The sequence below is a fragment of the Drosophila nasuta genome, unplaced genomic scaffold (assembly GCF_023558535.2).
Source record: "Drosophila nasuta strain 15112-1781.00 unplaced genomic scaffold, ASM2355853v1 ctg60_pilon, whole genome shotgun sequence".
In the NCBI taxonomy this organism is placed as follows: domain Eukaryota; kingdom Metazoa; phylum Arthropoda; class Insecta; order Diptera; family Drosophilidae; genus Drosophila; species Drosophila nasuta.
This window is the reverse complement of record NW_026869605.1, coordinates 2,449-12,286: the sequence shown is the minus strand read 5'-3', so window position 1 is coordinate 12,286 and position 9,838 is coordinate 2,449. Positions and strand designations below refer to the sequence as shown.

General features: G+C 40.1%; 1 long non-coding RNA gene across 1 annotated transcript; it reads left to right on the top strand.

The window, feature by feature from the left end:
* Positions 1-4,728: 4,728 nt before the first annotated feature.
* Positions 4,729-9,630, top strand: LOC132798016 (uncharacterized). The gene is made up of 2 exons (XR_009633860.1): positions 4,729-4,844; positions 9,553-9,630. It is a non-coding gene; the product is annotated as an uncharacterized LOC132798016 (long non-coding RNA).
* Positions 9,631-9,838: the final 208 nt, after the last annotated feature.

Here is a 9,838-nt window from a genome sequence, read left to right as displayed (position 1 = left end):
ATTCCACCTGCTGTGTCAGCTGAGTTTGCACTGACAAACGCACCAAGTAAAAAGCAAGGTTCGACCATACAGACTGGCATGGATCGCTACGTAAACATTAAAAGAAAACAAAGTCCACAGGGCTCGAAAATGGGTAACGTTGCAAAAATCAATCGGGCTTCCTCCGATCAAGGAACTATGCAGAACCCTAATACAGCAAATAGATTTGAAATTTTGGCTGACATCTCCAACGAAATGCCTTCTACAGTCACGGTTGCGGACAAAAGCAAAGCGAAGCCGCCTCCGCTATACATCCGAGAGAAAAATTCTAACAACCTTGTGAACACAATTATCGATCTTATTGGTAAAGATAGCTTCCATGTAATCCCCTTGACTAAAGGAGACATTCATGAAACCAAGGTCCAAGTGAAAAGCGAAGAAAACTTCAGAAAATTGACGGAGCTCCTAAACGCCAAGAAAAAAAGTTACTACACTTATCAGCTAAAAAGTAGCAAAGGACAACAAGTGGTCATAAAAGGCATCGAACCAGATGTTAACACTACTGAAGTAGAACAGGCACTAAAAGATAAAGGTTTCAACGTAAAAACCGTTATAAATATCCGCAATAGAAACAAGCAACCGCAACCTCTCTTCAAAGTGGAACTCGTTCCTGACTCCAAGGCCCTCAAGAAAAACGAAGTACATCCCATCTACAAAATTCAGTTCTTACTGCATCGCAGAATAACAGTCGAAGAGCCGCACAAACGTAATGGCCCGGTCCAGTGCGCAAATTGCCAAGAATACGGACACACTAAATCTTACTGCACACTCCGCTCTGTATGCGTAGCTTGCGGAGGACTGCATACATCTGCTGAATGTAAAGCACAAAAGGACCCAACCACTAAAAAATGTAGTAACTGTGGAGGAAACCACACCGCAAACTATAGAGGCTGTCCAGTATACAAGGAGTTAAAAAGTCGTGTCAACCATAAAGTCTTAACAACGCGATCCCACAACGCACCATTAATACCCTCCAAACTCACGCCTGAAGTTTTCTTTTCGTCAGCAGCCAGGGCATCACTCGGTAGTTCCAACGTAACAAAAACGTAAGCTTTGCAAGCGTTATAAAATCGAATCAGGCGAGCCCTGCTTGCAATGACCAATCACCACCTACAGTCCCTTACCAACCCGTAGAGCACAAAGAATATAAAATGGAAACGATGATTCTCAGACTGCAACAAAGCATGGAGGAATTCATTGCTTTTATGAGAACAACCATGCAAAGTCTGATGACAAATCAACATATTTTGATTCAGATGCTCCAAAACACTCTATCAAAATAATCAATGGCTCCCCTACGCATTGCACTGTGGAATGCCAACGGCGTTCCACGGCACAAAATTGAGTTAGCACAATTCATGAATGACAATGAAATCGACGTAATGCTACTAGCAGAAACCCACCTTACCAACAAATACAATTTCCAAATCCGAGGGTATTTGTTCTACAGTACAAATCATCCTGATGGAAAGGCCCATGGAGGCACTGGAATACTGATTAAAACCGCATTAAGCACCACTTCCACAATGCGTTTGCAACTAGCTATCTGCAAGCCACATCTATCATTATACAGTTGGATTGTCACAATATAACACTAGCCGCGGTATACTGTCCTCCTCGCTTTACGATATCCGAAGCCCAATTTATTGACTACTTCAACTCGCTAGGCAACTACTTTATAGCAGCAGGAGACTATAACGCTAAGCACACGCACTGGGGATCTCGCCTCGTGTCCCCGAAAGGAAGACAGCTGTATCAAGCAATTATAAAACCTAGCAACAAGCTTGACTACGTTTCCCTGGTTCACCAACTCACTGGCCTAGTGATCCAAGAAAATTGCCAGACTTGATTGACTTCGCAGTTACAAAAAACATCCCACGTAATCTGATTAGCGCTTGTTCTCTACCGGATCTATCATCAGACCACTCGCCTGTACTCTTTGGCCTAAACCAACAGCCAGTTAGTAATGACAACCCCGTCATGCTAACCTCTAACAGCACAAACTGGCTCAAATTCAAGAAATACATAAGTTCACACATTGAACTTACACCACGGCTAACCGACGAAGATGACATCAACAGAACCGTAAACAATATCGAAACAGTTCTGGTTTCAGCGGCTCGAATCGCAACACCACGTAGGCAAAATATAACACATAACACCAAGCACACGAATGCAGAAATAGAGCAGTTAGTTCTGGCAAAGCGTCGCTCCCGGCGCGAATGGCAATTATCTCGATCGCCATCTGCAAAACAACAGTTAAAGAAGCTTCACGTCGACTCACCCAGGCTCTACGACAAGAAGAAGACAGATCCATACAGCGCTATATAGAGCAACTATCTCCAACCAGCTCAAAATTTCCACTCTGGAAAGCTCAAACACTCACTCAACGGTTACGCCATTACGGACCCCTGTAGGTTGCTGGGCCCGAAGCGACAAAGACCGAGCCGACACATTCGCTGCCCACCTTCAAAATGTTTTCCAGCCAAATCCAGTAACAAACCTGCCTAATATACGTTTACAAACAGAAGTAGACTTCCCTATTGCCGAACCAATTGTATTTCGAGTATGCGAAGTCATAAAAATTATAAAAGAGCAGCTGCAACCGCGAAAATCTCCGGGCTGCGATCTAATAACACCAAAAATGCTTATTGAACTCCCACTATGTGCTGTTGGTACCATATGCCAACTCTTCAACGCGATGACAAGAATCGGCTGCTTCCCGAAGAGGTGGAAAAAGTCAATCATCATAATGATACCAAAGCCAGGAAAAGACCACACTCTCACCTCCTCATACAGACCAATAAGCCTACTTTCGTGTTTATCAAAACTCTTTGAGAAATGCCTTTTAACCCGTATCATACCATACTTAAGAAGACAAAATAGTATCCCAGCACATCAATTCGGTTTTCGCGAAAAGCATGGAACTATCGAACAGGTGAACCGCATAACATCAGAAATTCGAACAGCATTCGAGAATAGGGAGTACTGCACTGCGGTATTTTTGGACGTCTCTCAAGCATTCGACAGAGTATGGCTTGACGGCCTAATGCACAAAATCAAAATAATGCTCCCTAATAGCACGCATAAACTCTTGAAGTCATATCTTTACAACAGGATATTTGTAGTGAGATGCAATACCGTCATGTCAGCTGAACATAATATCGAAGCTGGTGTTCCTCAAGGCAGCGTTTTCGGGCCGACTCTATATCTACTCTACACTTCTGATATCCCTACGAGTAGACAACTGACTATGTCTACGTTTGCCGACGACACCGCGATCCTTAGCCGATCTAAATTTCCACAACAAGCTTCAGCGCAACTTGCGACCCATCTAGACGCTGTAGAGAAATGGCTCTCAGACTGGCGTATAAAAGTAAATGAGCAAAAATGTAAACACGTAACTTTTACCTTAAATAGACGAAATTGCCCCAACCTTACACTAAACAACACCGTGCTTCCCCAATCAGATGAAGTAACGTATCTTGGCGTACATCTCGACAGACGGCTCACCTGGCGCACGCACATTGAAGCTAAAAGAACTCACCTAAGGCTGAAGGCAAACAGTCTGCATTGGCTTATAAACTCCCGCTCCCCCCTTAGTCTGGATTACAAGGTCCTGCTCTATAACTCCGTTCTGAAACCAATCTGGACTTATGGCTCTCAGTTGTGGGGGAGCGCCAGCAACAGCAACGTAGAGATCGTGCAGAGAGCCCAAGCAAAGATCCTTAGAACTATCACCGGGGCACCGTGGTACGTTCGGAGTGAAAACATTCAGAGAGACTTGAATATACTTCCCGTCCGAGATGAAATAGCACAACACATGGAAAATTACTACATCAAGCTGTCGAACCATCCAAATCACCTTGCTAGAGCACTAACATTAGTATGCAGCCGTTCCCGCCTTCGTAGTAACGACCGTCCCATCCAGCGACAATTACTAGGACCGCCTACCATAAATACAGTTTAAGAAACTGTTAGAATAATGTAGTATTTTTAAGATTTAAACACATTTTGTTAGTCTCGTAAGAGAAGATTCAAAATATAAAACATACAGTAATAAAAAAAAAAAAAAAGTTTTAAAATCGAAATCAAATAAATAAGTCGAGCTCTGCTCGCGGTTATATTTTTAGAACTCAAGAGAACCCTTGTTCTTAATTGGCGCCCGAGCAGGGACCTGATCGAAAGGTAGTTGACAGACCAATCGCGCAAAAACCCGATGAAACTCGTGAACAGTGATCGTGCAAAGTAAAGTGCCACAAGTTGCCACAAAGCTCGATAAGCGGTTTAGACTCCCCGAATAAATAAGTGGAAAAAGTGTCGCGTCATTAGATCAGGCCAAAAACTTTTATCGCCGACGTCCTATAGTGTCAGTCCGTAGGACACCGCGTGCTAAGTGTGCCCGAGGAACCCAAGTCACCCAAGTGTAAGAAGTACCCCATCGCTACTCAACGCGGGACAAACGGGATTCATCCAGAGGACCAGCGCGGAAGATTCGCCGAGATGTTAATAGAACTGTAAGCGTAGACATTAAGTGAAATAAGAAACAAGAATAAATCAAAGAGGAAAACAAAAAGAAACAAAGAATCAAAACAAAAAGAGATCAAAGAAAATTTTATATTAAAACGAATCTAAACTAAGTAACGTAACGAATCTAAAGAAAAACGAAAAGAAACAAAGAATCAAAAGCAAAACAAATCAAAGGAAAATTTTATAGTAAAACGAATCTAAATTAAGTAACGTAACCAAATTTCTCTTAACGAAATTTAAAACTTTGAAAGTAAATTGATAAATCAATTATTTTAGTAAGATCAAGAATAACGAAAACTTTTAGAAAATCTAAAACAAAGAATTAAACTATAAGTTAATTATTAAGTAATTTACAAACGAGAATACATTTTTCAATAATTAATTTCGTGATCAAGACAAAATAGTAAAACTGTTTTTCCGATTAAAAACCTCAAAACCAAGACAATGGCGACAGCAGAAGATTTAGCCGAATCAATTAGTAACCTTCAAATAGGACAACCGATCCAAAACAGGCCAAGGACTAGTACTCCAGTTACCAGTCCAGAACTTAGGAAGCTATAACAGGAATTATCAATGAAGTACTTAGAGATGGTAGAATTATAAGGCAAGCGGTTAATACTGAAGAAAGACCAGAACTCTTAGTAGATCTACCAGTTGTTAGACCCGGCCTAGGAGAAGAAAAAGATAAGGTACCGGATACCGTTCGATTGATTAGGAATTCTCTGGGGATAGAACTATGTTCGGCAGCTGGAAAAAGAATGTCGAAAGAGTTCTTGCTCTTTATGAAGGGCAAGAAAACACACATAGATACTACCTCCTCATGGTCGCAATCCGAAATAAGATTGTTGATGAGGCAGAAGCGGTGTTGAATTCTTACAACACTCCTCTTAACTGGAAGGCAATATCTAAGTGCCTCACAGCGCACTTTGCTGACAAGCGTGATTTGAAAACTCTAGATTATCAGATGTTTTCACTGACGCAAGGCCGTATGACTGTAACTGAATATTACAGAGTTGTGTGTCATCATTTGTCTCTAATACTCAACCAAATAAGTGCACAAGAGGAATCCCCTGAAGTAATCAGAACTTTGACCAATACGTATCGTGACAAAGCATTAGACACTTTTATGCGCGGCCTGAACGGCGATATGCCACGATTATTGGCCATTAAAGAGCCAAGAGATCTGAGCCATGCTCTGCACCTGTGCAGCTTGGTAGAAACCAGGAGCATCGAAACTCTTTTGCTCCTAGATCTCGGCAAATGCCACCTCCACTACCACCTAGACAAATACAACATAACTTCAGGCAATCTAATTCGAAACCAACCTACCAATTGCCTAACAATGGACACAAATTTGAACCAAACTTATACTATCCACCTGTTATAAGACCAACTTGGGGAACTCGACCACAATCATCTTGGACCAATACGGTTCCTCAACAGAGCCATAACGTACCATTCCCTCAACGACAATACGCTCCACCAATACAACAGGGAGCTTTTATAGACCAAATTTCGCTCCACCACCACGCCCAATTGCTCAAAAACCAGAGCCCAAACCTGTCCCAATGGAAGTAGATCCATCCATTCGAACTAGGCATGTCAACTATATGAATAGACCTCATAATAATGACATGAATGGGAAGCGTCCACCTATGTCTGTGCACAATGGGCCACCGCAGAAATTGCAAAGGCATTTCAATATCGAAACTGGTGCCTTCGAAGGTGAACCAGAAGAGGTAGCAAATGCTGACGAGGAACAAGAATATTTTGAGCAAGTAGGACTAGAAGGAGTAACTGATTGGGATGATCAGAATCCAATAGAAGAAGAATATGGTTTTGAAACAAACCCATCAGACGCAGCAGACGTCTGCCGTATATCCAATGCGTAATGAGGGACGGAAGCAAATTAAAATTTTTAATAGATACAGGCTCTAATCAGAACTATGTCCAACCCCATTTAGTGAAGAACCCGAAGATCAATAACAACTCATTCTTTGCAAACTCAGTAGGAGGAAAAATAGAAATAACACACCATACACTCTTAAATCTTTTGGTCTCAAAAACCTGACATTTAAATTTTTATATTACCCACATTGAAAACGTTCCATGGCATTATAGGGAATGACACATTAAAACAACTTGACGCAATAGTTGATATAAGAACCGACACTCTGATCATAAAGGGCGGACGAAAAATCAAAATTCTTCAACTAAAAACACAAGCAGTGAACAGCATCAACATTCGGTCCGATCATATGACACCCTTACAAAACAAACTATGTCTCAACTAACAAACAATTACTCCGAATTATTCGCGAACCCAGACAAGAAACTGACCTACACAACAAGAGTTGTTGGTGAAATTAGAACTAATTCCGACACACCTGTGTACAGCAAACATTACCCATACCCCGCTTCATTACGAACAGAAGTAGAAACCCAAATCCAAGAATTGCTACGAGATGGTATAATTAGACCTTCACGGTCTCCGTATAATTCACCCGTTTGGGTGGTGCCAAAAAAGATAGACGCATCTGGTAAAAAAAAGTTTAGAGTAGTTATTGACTACCGAAAACTTAATAACGTAACCATCTGGGATCGTTACCCGATCCCAGAAATAGGCGAAATAATCGCACAATTAGGGAAAACAAATTCTTTTCAGTTTTAGATCTGAAAAGTGGTTTTCACCAAATTCCATTGTCCGAAAGAGATATAGAAAAAACAGCATTCGCTGTTAACGGAGGGAAATTTGAGTTCACGAGACTACCATTCGGTCTTAAGAATTCACCTTCAATATTCCAACGCACATTAGACGATATCTTAAGAGACCACACCAGCAAGATATGCAATGTTTACATCGATGATATAATTGTGTTCAGCAAAACTGAAACCGATCATGCCAACGATTTAGAGAAAGTCTTCACGACTCTACAAGATGCGAATATGAAAGTTCAACTCGACAAGTGCGAGTTCTTCAAAAAGAAGTTAACTTCTTGGGTTTCACTATCTCAGCGGAAGGAATAAGAACCAATATTGACAAAGTTAAAGCAATACAGGATTTCCCCATGCCACAAACACTAAAAGATCTACGATCATTTTTAGGATTATCTGGTTATTATAGAAGATTTATAAGGGACTATGCAAAGTTAGCAAAACCTCTCACTACACTTTTAAGAGGAGAACAAGGTAGACTCGAAAAACGCCTCACGCAAGGTTAAAGTGACATTGGACAATGAGGCAATTGAGTCATTCGATAAAATAAAACGAACACTCACCTCAGATGACGTGTTACTAGCTTATCCTGACTTCAAAAGGAATTTCATCTAACAACTGATGCCTCTAATTTTGCTATAGGAGCGGTATTAGAACAAGAAGGTAAACCCATTACTTTCATATCGCGAACCCTCACTAAAACCGAAGAAAACTATGCAGCTAATGAAAAGAAATGCTAGCTATAGTATGGGCTTTGCAGAACCTTCGCATGTACCTATATGGCACTTCAAAGGTTATAATCTTCACCGATCATCAACCCCTGACTTTCGCACTCAGCAATAAAAATCATAATGGAAAGCTTAAGAGATGGAAAAGCTATCTCGAAGAGTTTAACCATGAGCTTAGGTACAAGCCCGGAACATCAAACGTGGTAGCAGACGCATTATCACGAAATCCACCAATCTTTTATACAGAGAGCTCCGCCGCAACAGTTCACAGCGACGAAAGTTCCTCACACAACCTCATTCAAGGGGTAGAAGCTCCAATTAATGTATTCAAAAATCAACTTTTCTATTAACTTCAGATAAAGATTCCTACACATTTGAATTACCATTCCCGAGTTATCATAGACACATAGTTTCTAAAACACACTACACAGATAATGACCTAATCAAAATTTTAAAAGAAAGACTAGACCCCAAAATAGTAAATGGATTATTCACCTCAGAAAGATTATTGGGCAAAATTCAGGAAATATACCTAACCATTTTTCTAATTACAAAATAAGATACACCTGGAGACGAGCAATGGATGTCCCAAACGAAGATGAACAGAATGAGATAGGAACCAAAAGAACATGTACGAGCACACAGAAACGCAACAGAAAACAAACAGCAAATTTTAAACAAATACTTCTTTCCTGGATTAGCTAAGAAAATTAAGTCAATAGTAAAGAAATGTGAAACATGCAAACTCACTAAATATGACAGACATCCACAACAGGGGAAATTCAATCAACACCAATACCCAAATACCCCAGTGAAATAATTCACATAGACCTTTATCTAACTCAAAAACAAGTAGTACTCACAGCCATAGACAAATTCTCGAATACGCCCAAGTAAAGATACTGAAGTCAAAAGCGTCCGAAGATCTAAAGCATCCCTTACGCGAAATTATGATAGCATTCGGCATGCCACGATTAATTATAATGGATAACGAAAAGGCATTGAACGCGGCTTCCATTAAATTTCTACTAAAAGATCAGCTCAAAGCAGAAGTATGTACGACACCACCCTATCACTCCACAAGTAATGGACAAGTGGAAAGATTCCATTCTACTCTCACAGAAATAATGAGGTGTTTTAAAAAGAAAATGATTCAATCGATTTTGAGAGTTTAATTTTCAAAGCAGTACAGGAGTATAACGGTTCAATTCATTCCACTACCAAGAAGAAACCAATTGAGGTGTTCTTCGGAACAAGAACAATAACAGATCCACAAGAACTAGAACAAGCTAGGAATCAGATCAGCAACGAAATAAAAAGAAAACAAAAAGAAGATTTATTATACCACAATTCAAAAAAAAAATAAAAAAACTTATACGAAAGAAGAAGTTATTTACGTCAGAATAGATAAAGGTTAGGATCAAAATTATCACCAAAATTCAAAAAGAAATAGTTTCAGAAGACAGAAACACAACAATAAAAACACAATCAGGCAAACTAGTACATAAAAATAATATCAAAACATAATATCCGTTCACAGGTTTTTCTTGCCGTTATGTCACGGGTTGGCCACAATCCTAGACTATTCAAATTCTCAGTTGATTCCTATCAAGACTGGAGTAGCAGCAATTCAGAATGGCGCATTCAGAGTAATCCATGTTTTCAATATAGAAGAATACGAAAACACTGCATGGAAACTAGAAGAAACATTGAAAAATGTGAGCCAAAATCATCAGCTTTTCCCATTCTTAGAATACGAACTTAGAAAAATAAAATCGATTTGCGTCGACTAAAACCTAAGAAAAGAATGACAAGATCCATAGATT